Below are 19,329 nucleotides of genomic sequence, written 5' to 3' on the forward strand. Positions count from 1 at the left end.
GATGTGTATGCGAAATGTTTAATGGGACTTTATCTCTCCGAAATGTGCACCATTCAAATTCTCAAAGATAAGCGTAACAGATAGCAGAACAATATGTATCTAACCTTTAGTGTGGCACGTGATGTGCAGGGCTTCTGCGTTCAGAGCTGCATGTAAAACTTGTCTAAATCTCACACTTTAATCATATTTATAGCTACTAATGTAAAACAAGTTGTGTAACTATGAATGATTACCTGTGTGATGTACTTTATTTGAATTAAATACAAACACATATCTCGCTTTTGCTCACATTCCAGCAATTACTCCTCTGTGTGTTGTATGGTTTGATGGATGGTTTGTTTTAACAGCGGATGCGGTGACATTTGAGCTGATCCGTGCATTGCTAATATGGACTCTTGTTCTTGCTCTAAGTTACCTTCCTGTCCTCTAACTTTTGCCTCTTACAAAAGCCACAAAGCCTTCCAAGAAGACAGTAAATGCTTGTCATGCCTGAGCTGTAGTTACACAACATGAATGCAACGCTTAGGCATTATTATAATTTTATTACTATTATTTTAGATTTAGAAGTTGTAGGTTTAGTTAGTTTAGGATTGTACTATTTTTTACCTTTTTTTAAGGAATCTGAAACTGATTTATATATTTGTATTTGCATTTTGAATTTAATATGACAATTGAATGCACTAAATGGGTTTAGGTTTAGTTAGTTAATAATTTTTTTAAAAAAAGGAAACAAATAAGCTGATCATTTTAAGATTAAGATTATTGGGCCTCATTCATAAAACTTTTGTAAATATAGGAGCAAATTCCAAATAATTTGAGTGTTAAATGGATCTTTACGAAACTCTCCTCCAGATACACAAACGCCTCATATGCCACGGATTCGCTAGTTAAACGTGTGTATATTAGTGAATTCCAAACATACGTAAATAAGGAACGAGTGTACGCTCATTCATGATTAGCATAATCCCCACCCATGAGTTAAAACTGCAAATGACGTGTCCAGGAATGCTGTGGACTCTTCTAGACTTCTTTCTCAGATTTGGCTCGAGTATTTTTAATTTTATTGAAGAGACTAATTGGCCAAATGACTAGAAATAAATCTTAAATGATTGTGTCCACCAAAGCATTTTTAGCCAGCTAAAAAACGGCTGGTGCTCTTCTGAAAATGGCCAGCTGGTGGCGCTTAGTAAGAGCAGCCACCAGTTGGTTGCTATGATAAAGTATATCCATGGTAGTAACATGTTAGTAGTATCTCATTTTGGATTTTTTTTTACTAAATATAAAAATGCAGTAAAAAGCAGTATTAATAACTTCTCCGTTATTGTTGTTCACTCGGTGTACTAGTGGGATGATTGGTCGGTGTAGTTTTTGTCCCACCCCTCCTCCACTGTGTTTGCACGGCTGGGTAAAACGTGACAAGCCCAACTGTTACCCAACATTAAACAGTAAAAAAAGACAAGGCAAATCAACTCTTGAAATATGATTATGGTAGGTAGGCCTACATAGTGCATCAAAATGCAATGTCAGTTTACCTAAATTAAAACACAGAACGTTCAAATGTTTTACACACATTTACATGTGGTAGGGAGCAGGTGTACATTTCTTTTGTACCAACTAACATTTTGAAAATACGAACATTTTTGTGAATCCGAAAATTTACGTCAGAGCGGCTTTACGAACAATTTACACACATATTCGTTTTTGCTCATGTTTCATGAATGAGGCCCATTGTCTCTTGTATATTTAGTATTGCGCTTTAATAAAGAAAAAGTACTTATCCGATTATTCAATTAATTGATGGAATACTTGGTAGAATACTCTAGAGATTAATAAAATTACTGCAGCCCTAAAAGAAACCAAACCAAAAGATGTGTGTGGTATTATGGTATACTAAAACTAAAATCAATTGTAAGTTTAAAATGAATATAAGTTTTTGTTTTGTAATTGCTCCCTTGAACGATTACATAATTGCGGCATCCATCATTGCCCTAGTTCTAATTATTATTATTATTATTATTATTATTATACTGTAACTATTTATTCAATATGCAGCCCTGTATGTCATTAAACTTATCCTTTAGACTGTATTCCTCCTTAGCCTGCATTATGAAATGTGCTGTGCTATTTTTTTATGTTTTCACAACACTGCAAAACTATGTATAACAGCACATCTGAACTCGCTGTAACTGATATCTAAATTTAGTCAGCAAGCCGTTTCTGAGAATCATTCACAGAGGGAAGCTGACCATGGTGAAGTCAATCACGGCAGGGGCCTTTTATATATTTTAACATAAATGTATACTACGCATTATTCATATATTTTCAAAAACAACTAATAATTGGTCATCCGAATAACTAGTTGACAAATCAGTCATATGAAAGTCCTGAACTTATGAGCTGGCTTGAGCTGGATGGCACACATCAGAATGGTGCAGAACTCAGCTGTCTTAGGGGTCATGGGTCCTAACTTAAAGGACAACTCCGGCAATTATTTTAGTTTATCTTTATCGTTATATTTTTGTTATATTTTTTATAGGAAAAAAAAAACAGATTGGTCCTTGCAACACGGAGCTGTTACAGTTAATGCCCAGAGCCCCCACTCAGCTAAAACAGCAGTTATGGGGGAATATTTCTTTGACAAGACCCCTTTTAACTTTTAGTTTTACAAACCATCACATTACAAATAACATTACAATCGGATATTTAGAGCTTTAAAGTGCTGGAAATAAGTGTGAAGCTCTTGAAAACCATTGCAAAGTGCTTGAATTTCAATCTCAAAAGGTTGCACGAATCCTGAGATAAATAATTACAATAACAACATTAAATCCATGTGGTTTTACTACAGTAAATCATGGTGAATGTTGGTGATTTGTGACCGAAACCCCTGACCTTCGCTCAGCTCTGTTTGATCTGATATATGTGGTTTATAACAGAATTCTGCGCCGACCGCTTCCACTAGATCACAGTAGCGATGGTATTAATTCACCAGCGCTGTGTATCGTGTCTGTCACGAGATTGGCCCGTGTGTGAGCTCGCGCTGCGTTCGTGTCAGCACAGCTTTAAATGAGTAGCGCCTAGCGCGGTTCTGTTCAGACTTCAAACACACTTTGCAGCGGGGTAGTTAATTGTTCTGTGAAAAACTGAACCAATTACGAATGACACTGTATGTTGTTAGACGCTATCCTTGTTGTTTGTGCATCTCTGTGGCAAACGTGTGCGGGGAGTGCTGAGCCATTACGGGAGCCCAGAGGGGAGCGTCGGCGGATTTTAAAGAGAAAACCAATTTTCATTCACAAAAATCGTCGTAAACTAAAAACTTGAATTAATCCATAAAATCGATTTATCGCCCAGCCCTACCTTTACTGTTATTTTGGTGAAAAAAATTGTGTGCTTTTAATGTTAATATAATAGAACATAAAACAAAAAATAGGAATGACCTTAAATTTATTAGGTAAATTCATTTTCAGAAGAGGTAACAAACATCATATTTACATAACACTGCACTTCAAGTACTTAAACTTTCCAGTAAAATATTATAACTAATATATTAGTTTATACAAGTTAAAATGAAAGTGCTCAATTAGCTTTTTCTTTCAAGTAAAAAAAAATTAAAAGAACTATAAAAACTTCATAAGAATCATCTTTTACATACAGTACTATTAAGTAAAACATTTAAAGCTGAAAATTAACATTAAAAAATAACACATTTCACCATGAAAGCATGTTGTGAATTGTTCTGTGTGTTTAACAATCACCATTATGATATCCAGAGCTGTAAAAAATAAAAATAAAATACACAAAAACAACACTGCCAGAAGTTTTTTTCCCAACTTCAAAGGAACTTTAAGGCCTACTTTTATCATGTAAACTATCCATATACAGCATGTTATAGGCTATGCATGTGTTTGGAAGAGAGGGGAACATGGTCGCATTTGCAAGAGATATGCTGCCTAATGTGCCTATCATAAATCAAAGCAGGAGAATGACGGGTCGAGCAGAACACCGGAAAATCTTACAGAATGGACAATATTTGTCTGTATTTGCAATACACAAGCCGCGGTTCAGCTGCGCGCGACCAATGCTGCCTGTGTAAAAGCACAACGGGCGCGCGGCTCCCGCTCTCCATATGCAAAGCTTCTGTGCTGCCTGCGCATACAGTGTGAAACCGGCGTTAGCGCCGAGTTTCTTAACTTTTTTGCAGAGCCATGGAGACCGACTTCGCCACACTTTCATTGTTTTGAAGGGGGAGCTGAAATGACAGGAGGGGTTCTGTCGCGAAGATTTGCTTCCCCCGGTCTGCATTTTCCTCAGACATACGTTCTCCTCCCACAAAAAACAGAATTTCATTACAAATATGTAAAATTCCGGGAAAATCTGCATTAACACTAGATCCCGCGTTAATATGCAGATTCCGCGTTAATATGCCAATTCCGCGATTCCGTGCTGAAGTCCTGTGGGAACTCCATTGTAGCCGGAAAAAAGGCAAATAGTCCAGTTGGGAAGAGTGTCGTGTGCATGAAGAAGCTCTGCTCATCGGCTTGTCGGTTCTCCGTATCGAACGTGTCTAAAAGAAACGGTTTCGATTCTATTCTACTGATCCGGCACGTTCAGTTACACGCACATGCTCAGTATCAGCTGCTCGTGAGTTCATCAGATCTCTCAGCAAAACATGTCTCAGTTCAGTGAGCGGTCGGAGTTACAACTTATAATTCAAGACAATCGTTTATTTCTATTCGGAGGGACTGTCTGAGTAACTTGTGTGGTCAGCGCTGATTTGAGACGCAAACGATGAGAATGATTCAGTCTGATTTGATGAACTGGTCCACCCGGTTCACTAAAAAGAACCGGTTAAAAAGAACAATTCGTTCGTGAACCGGACATCACTAGAGTGATGATCCAATCAGGCTCACAAGTGAAGAAGAAATGGTTCACGTTTGTGCCTTTACGAATTGTGGCAACAGAATTTGCAGCGAACACTTTGACAGGGATTGTCACAGACACAACACAGCGGGGCCGGTTGAAGAAAAATGCCATTCCGTGGTTGAAGACAGGTACAAGCACTGTGGAGGTAATGTAAACTTTATTTATCCTTCCACTCTCTTCCCAACTGGACTATTTGCCTTTTTTTCCGGCTATAACTGAGTTCCCACAGGACTTTACCGCGAGATACAGCTAACTGTCTAAAACACTATTTAGGTGAATTTAAACAATGGCTAAGTGGCTAAACGCATCTCGTTGTCATGTAAGGGCCTGTTCATGTTGGACAGACATTTTGAATGCATTTTGTTTAGGAGGCGCAAATACACCCTTTACGTTTATGCCCACATAGCTGCCGTTTTAGCTGAGTGGGGGCCCTGGGCATTAACTGTAACAACTCTATGTTGCAATCACCAATACGGTTAATTTTTTTCCTTCTTCTATAGACTGTACTCACAAAGGTTTAACAAGATAAACTTAAAAATTCCCTGGAGTTGTCCTTTAAGAACGCAACACTAATGGTGGATGTTCAAAAACATTAGAGGACCTGATGCAACAGCAAAATAAATCAATTTGAACACATGATGGATGTAAAAAAAAGGTGCTTTAAAGGGGATGACAATAAAAACCATTAAGGCTTCTCACACTTGAAATAATTAACCCTGGTTCATTCTAAACCCAGGATAAACGGAATCCTGAGTTATCTTGCTGCATGTTTCACACTGTACATACTTCACCCAGGATTAACAATTAATACTGAGTATTCATATGCTGACGTTTCACACTGTACCCTGGGCAAATAATGACCTTATTTGCATATTTACAATGCCAGATTAACAGATTTCAATGACTGCTCATCATATTACACATTGCCAACTGTATTATCAAGATGTTTTCTGAATGGACTTTTCAGACTATAACCCATTTTCCATCGCCATTTGACATTTTCCTCCATGAACACTACACTGACTGCTTATATACAACATGCAGTGTTTCCGTGACTGTCCAAAGCATTTGAATATGAAGGGCGCCTGACACGATTAGTTTAAGTTGTTTTAGGCATCTATTCGTAAAATTGCAATATCGCATCGTTTCACAGTGTACACGGTTAGTACTGCAATGTGGGGTTAACAGCACAAAAGAGGTACTAACCCTGCTCCAGACCAGTGTTTTACAACCCCAGGACAGGCTTTAGACGATGACGGATAGATGATAAACAGTAACGTAATCATCCACGTCATCAAAGGGGCTTGGATTATATTTTTTCGAATCCTAAACGGAGAGCTTGTTTGTGCATTCACCTTTACAATTTCTCTCTCTAGAAATTATGATCATGTTGGGTAAGTACTCTGTGTATCATTAAATTATTTTATTTTTTTACAACACCGGCAAAGATTGTGTATTCCAGCCTGACTCCAGCGTGAAACAGACAGGGTTGCCAAGTTTTTACTACAAAACCTGCCAACTACCAGCTCTAAACAATAGGTTCTCCAGGGGAAAAATGTTGTTTGGGGGGTGAAATGTGTGTTATTTTGGCATTGTTGCCTGCTAAAATTCACACTCATGGGTCTATATCACATAATAGTCGCTTCAACCAGCGGACATAGTAAACAACCTGCGGGGAAAAAACACGGACTTGGCAACACAGTGCAGTTAAGCTCTGTTGACATTTGACAATGCGTCGCTTCGTTGCTCTGATTGGTTGTTGGTCTATCCAATTGATGTCTTTCCTGGTTCGGTTGAAACACGCCCCATAATCACAGCCCAATGGAGCAGTTTCAGACTCATATTCTGACTAGAATTGAGTATGACCACGTCAGGCTAACATTTTAATATACGTTTAGCAAAATTAGGCCTGTCACGATCAATTTTGGTGGACGATATATTGGCCAAAAAATGATTGAGATAAATGATAATGTTGTCGTTCTGAGACCATTTTCATCTAAAATAATGATAATGGCATAATAATGCAGGTACACCTTACCAAAGATCAATAAACTTTTTTTATTTATAAAGACCATTTAACACTGAAATGGAAAACAGTGGAAAACATTTATCCACAATAAATGAATAAATAAACAACTCTCAGTCTGTTTACAAAAAAATGCACTTGAATAAATGCCAGAAACAGTAATGGATGAAAACTGCAATGGATTATTGTGTTTTAGGTGCATATTTGGGGTGTCACGGTTCACAAAACCCATGGATTGGTTCGTACCATGGTTTTAGGGTCACGGTTTTCGGTTCTGTACGGTTCTTGTTTTTGTTGTTTTCCTTTAATCGTTACATTTTTTCACACATGAAATTTACACGGCTCTGTGAAATACTTGATTCTGATTGGTCAATCGCGCATTCCAGCGGTATGTTATTTCCAGATAACACCCGCTCATCCGGGTAATACGAGTTATCTTGACCGGTACTACATCTATGCTTAACGCTGGCACCATCTTGTGGCTTAAACAGCCCTGGGTTAAAATGGAAGTCTTCAAGGCGGGATTCCTTTATAAAGTTTTAAATATGGATATTTTTCTTACACAAACGCATCGATTCGAATCAGAAGGCTCTATTAACCCATCGGAGTCGTGTGGAGCACGTTATTTGACGGGCAGCTACAATAAACCCCTTCAGAGTGATTTAAGACCTCTCCGCTTCGCGTCGGGGTCCTGATCACTCTGTCGGGGTTTATTCTGCATAACAACCGGCTGGGTGTACATTATCCCGCTTATTACACGGCTACTAGTCTCAAATAAATTAGACACAAAATATTGTCTTAATTATCCACAATTTAGGATACAGTATTTAAAAAAAATGTATATCATGTCATCATGCACAAACTGTACTTGATTTGTCCATCTCTGAGGAAAGCTAGGTGAGATTTTGATACAGCAAGAGAGAAGACATTGATGACATGCTTTTCATTTATTTGGCAAAAAATTGATGTGTATTGCTTTCTCTACAGGAACTTATGTGCCTTTTTAGCACACAAAGATTGAACTGAAAAATTAACTTGTATTTATCAACCTGCCAACTTCAGTGTAGCTTCAAGCCTTGTTTATCCTTGACACGTGCGTCCGCATGAGTGCGAGGCTGTGTGCGGCAAAAATTACATTAAGGCGGAGTGTGCGAGAACCCATTTCGCTTGCCGGTGTGCACGTCAAATTTTGTTACTTTGCGTGCGGCTCCGCAACCGAAGAAGCACGAGATCCATGACGTTCTATCACGCCGGCACCCAGTCTGCGCATCAAGTATAAACACCTTCCCAAACGGACGAAAACAAGCAAGCATGCAAATGGAAATTATTGCGGCCAGACAAATCATCGAGCTCCTTTTTTTAATCGTGCGATTAATTGATTTATTGACCATCGCAACAGGCCTACTGTCATTTAAAGAGTTTATGCTAGTGTTGTCAAAAATATCGATATTTCGATATATATCGATACTGGAATATCTGAAACGATACGATTCTCAGTTTTTACAGTATCGATATCAGGTGCGCTCTCCTCTCTGACCGTCAGCGAGTTGACACACACACCGGCATATTCTCACTCAGCCCGGTTAACCTCTGAGCACGGCGAACGCGCGTTCTGCTGGACTTTTTCCTCATGACAGTGTGTTAGTGTGTGATCGGTCTGAATTTCGCGCGGGATTGCACATAAATTAATTCTACTAATCCCCGCAGATTTCGTGCTCACATCTGAAGCGCACACACATAGCCTACCGTAATAAAGCCGCCTCTGACATGATACAAGTGCAAACATTTGCTTCCTTTTCCAGCTTATTATTGGTCAAATACACTCAAAAAATTATCAGTGCACATCTGGAAGAGTAAACATAGTCGCAAACAGTTCAGGAAGAACGAGTAACAGGAACATTGTTTAGGATCCATGCGCCCGTTAGTCTTAAAGGGACCGCAGTCATTTGCTATTCAAACTACAAAAAGACAAACGATCACACTGCTCTTGACTGATCAACTTGTGTAACTTTAATAGTTTCATCTGTACGCTATTGAATTTTTTACAAAGAACATTATCCAATGTTGTTTTAAATGTAATTACTATGCATTTTTTAAATTCAGTTCCTTATCTGAATGTTAGACCTACCTGAAAAAATAAAGCAGTCTGTTTAATTTGTATCTTCTATTCTATTGCATTTATTTGTGCTATTGTTTGTAATCTGTTTATTTGTTCTTATTTTATTACTGTTTACTCGTCTTTTTAAATTCAATTTACCATTCGAAATCAAGCTTTCTTGTGCTGTGTGTAAGCTATTGCAACACAATTACCCCGTTGTAAAAAATACATTGAGATAGCAAAAATTTGTGACATAATTTTAATAATAATTGATCAATTGATCAATAATTGTTCAAATCAAAACGATGCCCAACCCTAAGGAACATGCTGGCCACATGAATTTTTAGTAAAAAATAACAATGAATAATAACAAGTTCTGTTGTCATATTAAGCATCTTATCTTATCTTATTTATTTATTTACTTACTGTGGTATCGATTTAGTATCGATATATCGATATTTTAGTCTGATATCGTATCGAAGTCATAATTTTGGTATCGTGACAACACTAGTTTATGCACAGATCTAATATAATATTACACAACATGCGTTATCTTCCTTTTACGTTCCAAACCATTTACGTTCCAAAACGGACTGTGTAACTGAATACTCGCCAAGACATGCATTGTGACAATTTTGTGTATCTGACCGTATAACCACAGTATGCCACTCATTTTAGTATTTGCGATTTACAAGCTTTTTGAGAGGTGACTTTATTTGGGGCACTTAGATAGATCAGTGGTATGCGCGCTTTTGGTGTGAACGCGAAACCTGCGGGAATTAGTAAAATTATGCACAATACGAACGCTATTTAACCAGAGCGAATGAGACAAGCGAGTGAGAAAAGGCGCCACTACGAACGTCCGAGAAAAGAGAGCGAGAACGCACAGCTGACATTATTGCCTGTTGCGCTGGCGACAAAACAGGCCGGCTCGGAATCGGCCCAGGCAGAGCATGCAGAAAATCATCCGATCCGGGTCCCTGGTCGATTACCGCATCTCTAACAGAAACAAAAGAGATAATGCCAAATTGAGTTTGTTTACTTGTTGCCCTCACTGTGTGTGACTAAAAAAAACAGAGTGCACGCAGACACTGCCGAATAAAAAAATCCACTATATATATTAGCAGTCGGTTTATGATCAATTACGGTATTAACACTGTATCGAATTGCATAACTAGACAACATTTAGAGCAACAGTGTTCCTCAGTGACCTTGCAGAAAACAACACAGGCCTTGTTCAAGAAAGCACAGACCATGGCAGGCATTTTCAAGCTCACACCACCATCTGCCCATCTCATCTCAACCTTGAGGCTCAAGAGAAACAGGGTCAACGGCACCGCAACAGAGCACAGACACAAACGTCACGTTTCAACACGTCGGCTGGCCCACTGCGATTCCGCTCCACGAGGGAAAGAGGGGGGAGGGAAGAGAGGGAAAAAAAAGCGCAATAGATCAGATCTGTCTGTCCCATCCCCCACATCTTGCTTCAATCCACTCTCAGGCACAAGTTACATAACCGTGCCACTCTTCCACTTAGAGAGAGACGCAGATTTCAAACAAAGACTGAGAGACTCAAAATATACTCTGAGAATCTAAGACAGAACGTCTTTTTAATTCTAAATGCTTTCTTTGTATTTTTACTGCATGTTATTTATTATAGGTCTATTTTCGGAGGAGGTTGTGTAAAAATTAGCTAGGTTAACCTAACACACATTACTAAATGACTTTAGGGGTTGGTGATCTAAATATGTTACATGTGAGCCATTACAATGGGAGTTTCCCGACACACATGGCCTTCAGTTACACACACACACACACACACACATTACAGAGCTCCCCACCCCCACAGTAGACTGAACACTATGATCCAAATATCACACACACACACACACACACAGTTCTTATATAGACCAACATTGTACACTTAAAATAGAACTGTACTCTTTAAATTACGAATTTAAGAAATAATCCACAAGTCACAGCCTATCTTAGGAGTCATTTGTTGTCATATGGACTGCATGGTTTTAAAATGACAGTGCCAATAGTAAGTGTGCATAGTAAGAAATATCCATTTACATGTAAATAATTATAAATTCATGATCCTGTCATTCAACACAGACTCTTGTTTGTCCAAACACTGAATGTGAGTTCGAGCTCCCCTCCCCCACTCTCATAGTTAGTGCATTGCCCACAACACTGTCATGTGCTTGTGTTAATCTTCACCTAGTATTATTATAAACATTGATTATAATTTACATTATGTTCAAATAATGTGTGTCAAAATAAAGAACAAAAGACTTTAACTCACAAATCACCACAAGTGTTTTCAAGAGGTGCATCACTTTTGCAGAAAAATGGAAGTGTATTTATCAAAACATTAGCTTGGTAGATTTTATGATGCACATCAGAATACATGTTTCTGTTTGTTTGTTTTTTAAAACTAATATTACATTATATTAAAATACACCAATAATTAACATAGCATCAGATGCAAATAATTAAACGTAATGGATAGGTCACTTTAAATAATGTCAGAATTAGATGGTAATGTCTCATGAAATAATGTTTTGCACACATCTAAACTACCAAACAATCTGAAGTGGTGCTGCATTTACGCGCACACACACACACATACACACAGTGCTGCCCATCCCCCACCCAGCCAGATCCTCCAAAAGAAATGCCCTTGCCGAATTATACACCACTATATATTATTATTAAAAACACACAGAGGTACAGAAACATACATATACCGCTATATTATCGATATAACGAGTAAAAATTAAGAAAACACTCACTTTAATACCCGGATGAGCGCGAGGACTGCCTTTCAATGCTTGTGTGGAATTTCCTCCTCCTCGACTATTTTGTCAAATAGTGCTCAAACAAAGCGTTATAAAGCTGCTTTGAGGCGGCAGATCGTCAGATAAATTCCCAAACAAGCGTCCGGTCCTGTTCGCAGCGGCGTGAAGCGGAATAAAATCGTTTAAAAATAGATTTAAGAGCGATTGAGGTACATTGTGGGGCTGTTTGCTAGTGGAGAAAGAGCCAAACGGTTCAGGAGCAGCCAACGGCTTCAGACACTCAAACACTGGAGAGGTGACTTTCCAGGCGAAAATGGGGGAGGCCTGGGCGGTTGTCTCTGCAGCTTTGTTAAAACTGAAGGAGGAATATCGCAATAACATGCCTGTTCGTTCCATCTCAATCGAGATTTTACCCTAAACTGCGACAGAGGTGTATAATTTAAGCAAGTATTATCCCTCATAATTTATCTACGGGACTTTTTCTGACACAAACACGGCGAGATTTGTATATTGTAATAATACAATAAAAAAGTATTCTACTAAAAAACAGTATTGTGCTATGTTAAGATATTTTGTGGTGTTTTAATGTTTTTTTTTCATATAATATTTTGCTTAAATATGTAATGTCTTAATGTGCCATTTTTGCATTTGCACTCACAATTACAATGACGTTATTTGTTTTCATGTACTTGCTACTTGTACGCAATCAAGGGAATATCTTTTTTTTAATCTTGAATTTACGATAATTTAGCTAGAATGTTAAGCCAGCTTTTTGGAATGACCATAATTACATGTTCTTGAAATGTCAACAAATAAATAAAGCGTGTGTTTACGCTAAACTTTTCCGCTAAATTTTCGCCAATTATAATTTAATCGTGATTAATGATTAACTTGACCATTGTGACCTCATGTAAAATAGAGGCAAAATGGTAGCAGTCTTAATAGTTGAAGGTTGTCCTGTACGCAAATTTATGTTTGATATACTATTTTATAATAACCACTATTACCTGGTGTGGTTTTTCGTTCTTAAACATGTTGCACAAACATTTAGAGGTGAACAAACAAAATGTAGTGATTAAATAGTTTGCTGCCATCAACAACAAAGCCGCAGATGGATCCATTTTGGCATTATGAGTGTTGCCATAGTAACAAATAATTTCTGAGAATGTGAACAGCTCTGAGTTGAATCTCGTGATTACAGTAATTCAAGACATGAACACAGCATTAATCCTTGTTATGTGGTATATGGGATGGGGGAGGGGTGCGGTTGCCTCTAAAATAAACGTCATGATTATATGATTATTTGAGTAATCACATGACTAGATGTAAAATGAAGTTGGTTGCCATAGCAATCATGTTGGCCATGTCTGAAAAACGCTGGCAGTACACAGAGAAAGGTTTTAAGTTGCCTTCATCTGGTTGTTGTTTTTTTTTGCAGCAGAGACAGTTTCTGTGGTTAGTGAAAAAAATAATAATATACATATCCGTTTTTTTACACCTTAAATGTAACTTGTAATCATTGAATATTCAACTGGTAAAAATTTTACTACAGCTGATTTGAATTTGTTGTAGATCACTTACACATGACATTATGGCGCCTTGGAAGTTTTATACAAAAACGCTGTCTGTTAAGTCATTGAGTCACTGGCCAGAAAGGCTGGTTTTAAATACAGCTGTTGTGTTCTTTGGCCCTGTGGACACACACACACACACACACACACACACACACTTCTTACTCTCCTTCTGTGTCCTTCACAATCACAGTGTTTAGGGTGGAGGGTTTGTGTCTGTTTGGCTGTAATCTTATCAAACCTCGAAGTGTGTAAAAGCCTTGAACAGAAGGACTCTCCTCCTACCTTCTCTTGTCCTTTCGCCTTTTCTCCTTTCCTTCGAACATCTGTTTATCACCAAAAAAAAGCACACTTTATACTTCATGAGGTAATTATGCTGTTAACTGAATTCCTAGCTTAAAAAAACATTCAATGTGTCAAGAAATCACACACTGTATAGTCAGTGCTACATTTGGTTTGAATCTTGCTTCGTGATCGTTGAAAAAAGTGTTTATATCATATGAATGTCTATGAATTTTCAACGTACTACATCCAACATTTTGTCACTGTCATGTGACCTACAGCGTCAGTTGCATCGCTTCACTGCCATTCACAAATCCTCTACCGTGGCCTCATGAGATAGTAAAGTGTCCAGAATCACTTCAGAATCTAACCGGAAGTAATACACTTAATAAAGGTTAATACAAAAAATAAAGGTTCTTTATAAAGTGCAGTGCCTGCCCCTTTTTTCTGTGGCACTGGATTTAAAAAAAAAAAAAAAAAGACGTTTTTAATTCATTTTCAAATATTTTTAAATAGTCTTTGTTAAAGAGTTATAATTCAAGAACCAAACCAATTAGCAACGAGGTGAATCACAACACTACAAACTTTGATTTGAAGCAGAAATGTTTTTTAAAAAAAACGGACAAAAAGACAAAGGTGCAAGACTGCGTACTTAATGCTTTTGTTTTGAAAGAACAGCATGAGGAAATAACTACAGTCCCATGAAGGATTGTGAACAACATAATCAAATTAATAATAAATAATAATAATAATAATTTGTTACATTTATATAGCACTTTTCTAGGCACTCAAATCGCTTTACATAGAAGGGAGAATCTCCTTAACCACCACCAATGTGCAGCATCCACCTGGATGATGCGACGGCAGCCATATTGCGCCAGAACGCTCACCACACACCAGCTTATGGTGGAGAGGAGACAGAGTGATGAAGCCAATCAGGATAGGGGGAAGATTAGGAGGCCATGATGGACAGGGGCCAATGGGCCAATTTGGCCCGGATGCCGGGGTTACACCCCTACTCTTTATCGAAGGACATCCTGGGATTTTTAACGACCACAGAGAGTCGGGACTTTGGTTTAACGTCTCATCAGAAAGACGGTGCTCTTTGACAGTACAGTGTCCCCATCACTATACTGGGGTGTCAGAACCCACACAGACCACAGGGTGAGCACCCCCTGCTGGCCTCACTAACACCACTCCCAGCAGCTACCTGGTTTTCCAAGTTGGTCTCCCATCCAGGTACTGGCCAGGCTCAGCCCTGCTTAGCTTCAGTGGGAAACCAGTCTTGGGCTACAAAAAATTGAAAATTAAAAACGATGGCAAAATAAAAACTACTAATTTTATATATACATTTCAGAATTTTAGGGTGAACGACTTCATGGGAGTAGGCGGAGCAAAAGAGCTTTTTTCGACTGATTTGTGTAACTTTCTGCACAGCATCATAGGTAATGTAATTTTCACCAGGAATTACACTGGTAAACGCGGTTATTTAAAAAAAAAAAAATTATAATGCCGGCTGATGGCTTCAACAGAAGCAAATAACATGGATTAACAACCTTTTAGCTCACGGTAGGTCTGTTTTTAAAGGGATACTTCACCACTTTTTCATATTAAACTATGTAATTCCCTTAACTAAAACAAGTTGATACATTCCTCTCTCGCATCAGTGCGTGCACTTAATCTGACATTCTGATAGCATTTAGCTTAGCCCACTAAGCCCAGTTCATTCACTACCAAACAGAGATCCAGTTAGAAACGAACAAACACCTCAGTGTTTTCCCTATTTAAATACAGTTACACGAATAGTTGAACGATCAAGTATGGCAACATAAAATAAAATGGCGGATTAAAAGAGAGAACTATAATGTATGGAAAAATAGCACTTCTGAAAGTACTTCGACTCGGTGCAGTCAAAAGTCCCGGCTGAAACATCCTCCCTCACATCTCCCCCTCCCCCCTATTGACAGAAATGAGAGAGTGAGGGGGAGATGTGAGGGAGGATGTTTCAGCCGGGACTTTTTACTGCGCCGAGTCGAAGTACTCTCAGAAGTGCTATTCCGCCATACATTATAGTTCTCATTTTTAATCCGCTAAGAAAAGCGCCACGTTTTATTTTGTGTCACCATACTAGGTCGTTCAAGTATTCGTGTAACTGAATTTAAATAGGGGAAACGTGGAGGTGTTTGGTCGCTTCTAACTGGATCTCTGTTTGGTACCATAGTGAATGAACTGGGCTTAGTGGGCTAAGCTAAATGCTATCAGATCATCACCGCACGTCAGAGCGATTAAGTGCACGCACTGAGACGAGAGAGGTACGTATCAACTCGTTTTAGTTAAGGGAATAACAGTTTTATATGAAAAAGCGGTGAAGTATCCCTTTAAGGCTTATAAGTGTTCAAAATGATTTTACTTCCGGAACCCAACTGTTACACTCTATAGGCATTGATGGTTCCACGAAGAACCTTAAACATACATGAAACCTTTTTCATTGCACAACAGATTCATGATATAGTGGATTTTTTTTTTAGATTATTAAAATGATCTTCACAAGGAAAAAAGGTTATTTTAAGAACTGTTCACTGAAGGGTTCTTTGGGAAACACAAAATGGTTCTTCAAGTGGCATTGTTGTGAAGTTATCCACTTTTTTATGAATACTTTGAATCACATGCTGTTTTTCGCCTATATAGTATGGAAGGCATATTTGGACCCAGGGATTGATTCTTACCAATAGAATATTGATACAGCAGCATGAGGTAAAATAATGCAATACTTGTAAATATTTATTTCCACCCATCCTTCTGAATACCAAACATTTTTTTCTTATAAAGGGTCGGGTCTTCATCCATCCATCCCTCCATCCATACCGAACTCAATTCAGTTGGTTTTTAAATTGGATATTCATTCTTCTACTTCAACGTATTATCAGTAAACACTGATGATATATAAACCAAATAAAATAATAATTAATATTTCGTAAAATTTCACAGTAATATTAATTGTATGTTCTCCAAAACATCAATTCAAAAAAACGGCATACACTTTGGGCATCAAAAAATATAATTGGTCAATCATGGATCCAGCTGTGGAGCTGCAGACAACAAGATGGAGACTGGGACTCTCTCCCATGGCTGAGGTTTCAATGGCTGTGCTAACAAACAAAGCTGCATCCGAAGCATTGAAAACTAGAGCAGGGCAGCCATCTGGTCCTCCCTCACAGGGGACACTGATAAATTTCAGCGGATTCAGGAAGAGAGAAAGACAGGGAGGCCGGATCAAGAGCGATTGTTCGGAGCGTGGCACAAAAGAAACTCCTCGGTGAGCTGTTGGAAACAAAGCAGGGAGAGGATGGGTGTCAGTGTTTAGAGCAGGAATCTGGCTCAGGGACTGCAGGCTTCAGTGGCCATTAGTGTATACAACGTGGGAGGCAAAGGCAGGAGAGATTAGTGAATATTAAACAAATCTGTGTGTGTGCATGTGGGTGTGCTGCCCAGGAGCATCTATAATTAAAATGCATGTTTGGATCAGAAAGGCTGTTTTGGTAAAAGGTGTGTGCGTGGTGTGTTCTTTCCCCCGCAAACTAGTTGTTGCCCAGTGGAAAATGTGAAAGCAATGAAAGCTTGTCACCGTGGGACAAAAAGGCTCCTCGCACAAGCCTGATTAGGGGTTTAGAAGGTGCCAAAAGCCAGTATTTGACTAGTTGTAGTCTGTCCAGGGCCAAAGCACTCTGACAGGTTAATTAGCGGTTTTATAAAAAGTCTACAATAGGAATAGTACTTTATATGGCTCAAATCCACCTGCTGAAACAAAAAAGCGTCATTTTTTCCAGGATCGTACTTTGCCAAGGGCAGCAAAATCGATTTTAAAATAATACATTAAATCCCTGGGTGGTAAAAACTACAAATGTGAACATTTTTCGGCAGACATAACATTAAAACAAAAGAACATGCTGGGAATTAGATAACGTACACTTATTTTGAGAATTGTGGTTTATTATCACGGAGACAAAATACTAACAAAGATAAGATTAGTATGGTACTTTGACATAAGAATCGGTCTCTTGTAGTTCTCTACCACACTGACCACTCTTGTTTGCTTTAAAAGGCAATTATGTTTTAAATAAACTAATGTAATGTTTTATTGTGTTATGTAATGTAATGTATTATTAATTTATAATTAAGTGTTAATATACACCTTAATGTAGTGATCCTCAGAGGACAAATGGTGATACAACAAACTACTGATTTATTTCAAACAAAAATGTAATGTAAATGTAATGTTAATATTACCATAAACCAAATTATTAATATTTGTTTCTACATTATCTACATATTTTTGTTTCCACATTTTGGTTGCATGCTCTCTATGGCCCATAATTCACCACACAAAAGTAAACTGTATTCACTTTAATCTAGTTTTTCCCTTTAATTTGGTTTTGTTTTGTTGTACATGGTTTTCAAACCAGGAAAAGAAGACAATGCTGAATAAAGTCATAGCTTTTGTTATTTTTGGACAAAAATGTATTTTTGATGCTTCAAGAGATTCTAATTAACTAACTGATGTCGCATATGGACTACTTTGATGATGTTTGTATTCCCTTTCTGGACAGGGACAGTATAGTTTGCATTCACTTTCATGAAGGAACAGAAAAGCTCTCAGACTAAATATAGAACATTTTAAACTGTGTTCCAAAGATGAAGGGAGGTCTTATGGAGTCATTAATGGCATAAATTTCATTTTTTGGTGAACTCACCCTTTAATAAAATCACAAGTTTTATTTGTTAACCCTTGTGTATGCACTGTGAACTAACATGAAAAAACAATGAACAGATGCATTTGTATTAATAAATGTTAACAAATGCATGCAGTAACAAATGTATTGCTCATGGTTAGTTCATGCTACTTAAAGGGATAGTTCACCAAAGTCCATAATAGTTCATCTATCCATCTTAAAACTGCTCCACATGGTTCGGGGGGGGGGGGGGGGGGGGGGGGGCATGTGGAGCAGTTTTAAGATGGATAGATGCACTATTATGGACTTTGGGGAACCAATAAAAGCCTTCTGAAGTGAATGATGCATTTGTGTAAGAAAAATATCCATATTTAAAACTTTACTAACTGTGTAATCTCTAACTTCCGCTAACCGTCATACACGCATGTTCACGCTTCACTTCAGAAGGCCTTTATTAACCCCCAGAGCCGTGTGGATGCACTTTTATGGACTTCTGCCATTATAAAGCTCAGAAGAACCAGGACAAGGGAAAAACATCCAGTATGCAGCAGTCCAGTGGCCGAAAATGCCTTGTTGATGCTAGAGGTCAGAGGAAAATGAGCCGACTGATTCAAGCTGATAGAAAAGCAACTTTGACTGAAATAACCACTAGTTACAACCAAAGTATGCAGCAAAGCATTTGTGAAGCCACAACACACACAACCTTGAGGCGGATGGGCTACAACAGCAGAAGACTCCACTGGGTACCAATCATCTCCACTTCGAATAGGAAAAAGAGGCTACAATTTGCACAAGCTCACCAAAATTAGACAGATATATATATACACGCATGTATTATGTAAACAAAAACTTTTATGTTACCGTATATGCGATTAAACACAAAAATGTATACCAA

At 38.2% G+C, this 19,329-nt stretch overlaps 1 protein-coding gene across 4 annotated transcripts in view; it reads right to left on the minus strand.

The window, feature by feature from the left end:
* Positions 1-19,329, minus strand: part of tbl1xr1a (TBL1X/Y related 1a) — a 326,002-nt gene that overhangs the window by 75,929 nt on the left and 230,744 nt on the right. For 2 of the 4 annotated variants that reach the window (XM_067432117.1, XM_067432115.1), the window contains exon 1: positions 11,846-12,167. The exons of the other annotated variants lie outside the window; for them this stretch is intronic. The gene's annotated coding sequence lies outside the window, so the exon portion shown is untranslated. Of the gene's footprint in view, positions 1-11,845; positions 12,168-19,329 lie in introns of those variants that run through there. 4 annotated transcript variants of the gene reach the window in all.

This window comes from Pseudorasbora parva, chromosome 22 (genome assembly GCF_024679245.1).
Source record: "Pseudorasbora parva isolate DD20220531a chromosome 22, ASM2467924v1, whole genome shotgun sequence".
Taxonomy (NCBI): Eukaryota; Metazoa; Chordata; class Actinopteri; order Cypriniformes; family Gobionidae; genus Pseudorasbora; species Pseudorasbora parva.